The sequence below is a fragment of the Triticum dicoccoides genome, chromosome 6B (assembly GCF_002162155.2).
Source record: "Triticum dicoccoides isolate Atlit2015 ecotype Zavitan chromosome 6B, WEW_v2.0, whole genome shotgun sequence".
NCBI classification, from domain to species: Eukaryota; Viridiplantae; Streptophyta; class Magnoliopsida; order Poales; family Poaceae; genus Triticum; species Triticum dicoccoides.
Window position 1 is genome coordinate 648,355,188 of NC_041391.1, and position 5,766 is coordinate 648,360,953.

The window sequence follows — 5,766 nt, forward strand, 5'->3', positions numbered from 1 at the left end:
GCATTGTCTTTTTGGAACACGGTCTTTCTCCAGGACGAAAACCTACGATCTTTGATCGGGCAACGAAAACGCTTGTGCTTGTTTTCTTCCTGAAAGGTGTTGCTATATTGGATAACCTTCTTGGTAGTACGAGTGTTGTCTTTGGTGGTGGTTAGAGTACTACTACTACGGGTGATTGATCACCGCGGCAGGGTCTTTTTTCTCTTCTTCTTTTTTGTAGTGTGCATCCTGTGTGTTTTTATGCATCTTGTTGGTGCAGAGACTGGGTGTAATTGGTATCTACTTGATATTAATATATATTTTCCTTTTCAAAAAAGAACTACATTAAAAGCAAATACGCACAGGTGATATATCACGAGATGGCTTCGAAAGAAATGCATGGCTTATCTCGCCACCCCATTCCCCCTCATTTTCTAAGACGATGCGGAGGCTACTATGAACACCTGCTGTCGTGGTTCTAAGCCTGACAGTAGAGTGGGGGTAGGTAGGGAGAGGCAAGGTCCTAGCTATGGAGAGGTTGTAAACACAAGGGATGTACGAGTTCAGGCCCTTCTCGGAAGAAGTAATAGCCCTACGTCTCGGAGCCCGGAGGCGGTCGAGTGGATTATGAGTATATGAGTTACAAGGTGCCGAACCCTTCTACCTGTGGAGGGGGGTGGCTTATATAGAGTGCGCCAGGACCCCAGCCAGCCCACGTAGGAGAGGGTTTAAGGTGAGTTAAGCCCGGGGCGTTACTGGTAACGCCCCACATAAAGTGTCTTTACTATCATAAAGTCTACTTAATTACAGGCCGTTGCAGTGCAGAGTGCCTCTTGACCTTCTGGTGGTCGAGTCAGTCTTCGTGGTCGAGTCCTTCAAGTCAGTCGAGTGAGTCCCTCGTTGGTCGACTGGAAGGCGACCTCTTCTAAGGGTGTCCTTGGGCAAGGTACTTAGATCAGGTCCGTGACCCTACCCCAGGTACATGACCCCATCATTAGCCCCCGAATGGATTGAGGCTTCGAGTGAGGAAGGAGTTGATGTTGTTTCCGATTAACCTTTGCACACTGGTCGTGCGTTGATCTGGACCAAAGAATCTCTTTGTCGATAGTGAGCGACTTGTCTTCAGTCGACTCGATCGATTCTCTTCTTTCGTCGAGTGATCTTTCGGGCTTCGACGATCTCCGAGCGACGGAACGCGGGAAACCCCGCGTCTGACAGACCGATCAGCCTTCGCGGATTCCGCGGGATGCGAAATTTGGGGACGCGCGCGAAGCGGAGCGGACCGCGGCGTTCGGATGGGACGGGACATAGACGCCTCGATCTCCGCGCCGCTTTCTTCGCCACGTATCCCGTCTGTATAACTGTTCCTGGATATGATTAGATCGACCGGGCCCACCTGTCATCCACTCGAAAGGGACCTTATAAATGCGCCCTGCGAGGATTTTTTGTACTGTGCCTCAGCATTCTCTCTCTCTCTCTGCTCCCTTCGCCCCCGTCTAGCGCGCTCGCTCTCGCCCCCGCACAACTTCCCCTCGCGCGTCTCGCCGGCAACCATGGCCAAGGAGAAGACGGCGGCGCTGGAACGCGCGAAGAAGGCGTCGGCGTCGGAGAAGGCGAAGGGGAGATCTACCAGCTGCGGCGGGTCTTCGTCCAGATCCCGCCTGCCGAAGGGCTGGGTCCAAGGAGACTGGATCCAGTCGACCATCACAGAGAAAGATCTCCTCGACATGGCCAACGAGGGCTTGATCCCCCATGGAGCTGCGAGGCTTCCGGGGAAGGAGTGGCAGCCCCAGCCAGAAGAGGGTGAGTGGGTGCTCTTGGCCACCCATGTTGATCGTGGATTTTTTTTGCCGCCGAGTATTTTCTTCCGTGGCTTCTTGAACTTCTTTGGAGCGCAGCTCCACCACTTTACCCCAAATTCTATCGCCTATCTTGCCGCGTTCGTGTCCATGTGTGAGGGTTTCCTGGGCTGTCGACCGCACTGGGGCTTGTTCAAGCATATATTCACGTGTCGCTCTCAGACCGTGAAGAAGGCGAGCCCAGGCGACGAAAGAACCCGAGTCGTCCAAATGTGTGGGGGTCTGGGGATCCAAGTGAGGAATAAGAGCACCTTCCCGCCCATGACCTTTCCCGAGTCAGTCAGAGGCTGGCAGTCGACCTGGTTCTACTGCCAGGACCAGTCGACGCCGGGGCAGTCGAGTGGACTCCCTTAGTTTACCATGGACCGAGTGAACAAGCCCTCCTCTCTGAAGTTGATTCCGGAGGAGAAAGCTGACGTGAAGATGTTGATGGAGCGCGTGGTGCAGTTGGTTCGGGAGGGAGTGACGGGCATGGATCTCCTGGAGGTCTTCCTTAGGCGTCGTATCCAGCCCCTTCAGTTCCGGAGCCACTGCATGTGGTTGTACTGTGGGACTGAAGACGAGACTCGAGTCCATCCAGAAGCAGTCGATGATGTCACTCTGGAAAGATGGATGGCCGCCGTTACCGGAAACAAGGATAACCCACGCGGAGCCAGAAGGATTCCTCCACTCGATCACAACAGCGATCCAAACAAGGTATGTCTGCTCTGCTCTCCACTGTGTTCTTGTCACATTCGTTTCTGTTTATCCTGCCGACTGGTCGATTGATCCTTGTCTTGATATCTACCAGGCCCTCACCGAGCTATACTCGATGCCCAATGGGGCACAAGCTCCGACTGAGGAGGGTGAGGCGAGTGGGGGCGAGAGCCAGGAGGAGGAGGAATGGGACTCGGACGTTGCTGAGGATGATGATGACGATGATGATGATGACGGTGATGAAGATGACGTTGAAGACGAGGAAGAAGAGGAGGAGGAGGTCGTACCACCGCGCTCAGAAAGGCGGTCGAAGCTTGTCCACGACCCTTCGACTGAACGTGGCAAGGGGGTTGCGACCGTTGCTCAGTCGACCAAGCGCCCTCGGACCACCTCTCCGGTGCCGACTGAAAAGGCGCCGAAGCAGCCCAGGGCGGCCCCGTCGAAGCCGATCAAGCTCCTGCCGAAGATGAAGGTGTCCATCCCCACCATATCAGGGTAATCGTGCTGCTTAAGTTTTCTTATTTTGTGTGAACTTTGTCTCTGGTTGACGTTGAAGTTAGTCGACTGATTCTTTGGAGTTGCAGTGCTGCTACTTCTGATACCTCAGCCCGGGCTGATGACCATGAGATGGAGGACGCAGCAACTTCAAAACCAGGTACTATATTCTTAACGCCGTTTTTAGTCGACTGACTCGCGATCTCTGATCCTGATTCTTCTCCGTAGCTCCACCCAATGCTGTTATCAATCTCCCTGATGATGATGAGGATGAGGAACCGCTGAAGCGCAGAAGGAGTAGGAAAGTGTCCGCCAGCAAGGTGCCCCAGGATGTGACGGCGCCTGAGATTCTGATTGCGGAGGAAGAGAACACCACTCGACACACGGTGTCCTTCGCAGATCCACTGACGAGTGCTCAGCAGCCCTCCCTCTTCACGATGCACCACGTCCCAGAGGACCAAGCTGGCGCGGCGAAGGAGGCGATACGCCAGGCAGGAATCATGATGGAGCAGTTGAAGACCATCCGGGATGCGAGCCAGGCAGCTTATGACGCCAGTTCTGCCCTCCAAAGCAATGTTCAGGTCAGTCGACCACCGTTTGTTCTGTTAGGATATGCTACCAAAAACTTTTCCTTTCCAGAATTTATAGTAGTCACCCACTGGGTGTGTCGATTGAACTCCGTGTTAGCGGGGGCACGCTGAGTGCACCCGCTGGGTGTAGTCCCCAAGGCTAAGGTCGACTGTTGGCAGTCGGCCTTAGGCTTTATAATTTCAGTCTTTCTGTCATTGGACCAAGTCGACTGGATTTCGCAAACCGCTCGACTGGTCGACTCTGTCTTTAATAGGATTAGTGGGGGCACGCTGAGTGCACCCACTGGGTGTAGTCTCCAAGGCTAGGGTCGACTGCTGGCAGTCGGCCTTAGACTTTATGATGTCAATCTTTCTGTCAGTCGACTATGTCGACTGGATTTCACAAACCGGTGGGGGCACGCTGAGTGCACCCACTGGGTGTAGTCCCCGAGACTACGGTCGAATGCTTGTATTCGGTTGTAGTCTTAGAAACGTGTGATTTTTCCTTTTTCACTCGGAAGTGAATTACATTTGACATTTAGTCGATTGGTTCTTCGCAGAACTCCTGTGATCTTGTGGCTCGCTACTCTGAGCTGGAAAACAAGCACACTCAACTCGAGCTGAGCTTGAAGCTGGTTCAGGAGAAGCTGACGAAGGCAAAGGAGGAGACCGAAGGTATGTTTGGTGAGACCCTGACGACTGCTTTTCCCCTTGCTTGTTTCAAAATCTGATCTTGTTGTAACTTGCAGGTAAGGTAAGGGAGGCCCAACAGAAGAAAGACCTCGAACTAGCTGAGAAGATCAAGCTTGCTGACGAGAAGTTAGCTTCAGTCACCAAGCTTGAACAAGACAATACCAATCTAAAAGCTGCTCTTGGGATCGCCAACAAGGAGGTCAGTCGACTGAAAACTGATAAAGCTGCCCTGACCGACCAAGTCAGTAAGTTGACTAGGAAGAAAAATGATCTGGAGGCCTTCCTGAGTGGTCTTGCCAAGAAGCTGTTTCTTATGCTTGAAGGTAAACCTCTATGCTCGGCAAACATTTCCAATCATGGTTTTTCCATTCGACCATCCCCTTGACTCAGTGATCATCCTTGCAGAATTTTGCCAAAACTTTGAAGAAGAAACTAGCCGGCTGGAGCCAAACCTCGACCCCGTCAATTCTCTGGTGAACGACGAAGTTGCCATGGATGTTTCCCGACTGGAGTCTCGTGTTGTAGATGTCGTGGACTATCTCGCAAGGCTGAAGGCCGCCACATCTCGCATCGACTCGACGCTCTGGCCTGGGGAGACACTTCAGAATGACCTTGAGTCGCTGATGGCTCGCTTGAACACGATCCCTGGTCGAGTGCAGGAATGGAAGAAGTCCTCGGCTCGGTGCGGTGCAGATGTTGCTCTGTGTCTGGCCCGAGTCCACTGCAAAGATGCGCGAGAAGAGAAGCTGGTGGCCCTCCGGGTGGCCAACACCAAGAAACACGACTTCAGGTCCTTTATGGAAACTTTCCTTGCGGCTGCCACTCGGATCGCCGACGGAATTGACCTTGATGAGTTTGTTGCACCTTCCAGCCCTCCACAGGAGGGGTAAAAAACTTCTTCTAGCTCGACGCTTTAAATTTGCCTCGGTATGCCGAGTGGAATTGTAACCGATAAACCTTAACGGGCTTAACGCCTGAGCACTTTCGGTTCCTTTAGATATCGATTCAAACTTGAATTTGGTGCTTGAATACGATTGCTTTTGGCTCGAAATGTCTTTTGCAGGTTCAAAGCAAGGTGCCTTTACTGCAATCGACTTATTCTTTAGTCCACTTAGGCGAGCACTGGGCTGCGGCTAAGCCTCCGAGTGGAAGTCCGGCTTACCACTCGGTAGGATTTTTATAACTTAGGCGAGCACTGGGCTGCAGCTAAGCCTCCGAGTGAGAGGTTTGCTCTTCACTCGGTAGGATTTTTATATCTTAGGCGAGCACTGGGCTGCAGCTAAGCCTCCGAGTGAAAGGTTTGCTCTTCACTCGGTAGGATTTTTATATCTTAGGCGAGCACTGGGCTGCAGCTAAGCCTCCCGAGTGAGAGGTTTGCTCTTCACTCGGTAGGATTTTTACAACTTAGGCGAGTGCTTGGACTGCAGCTAAGCCCCCGAGTGAGAGGTTTGCTCTTCACTCGGTAGGATTTTTAT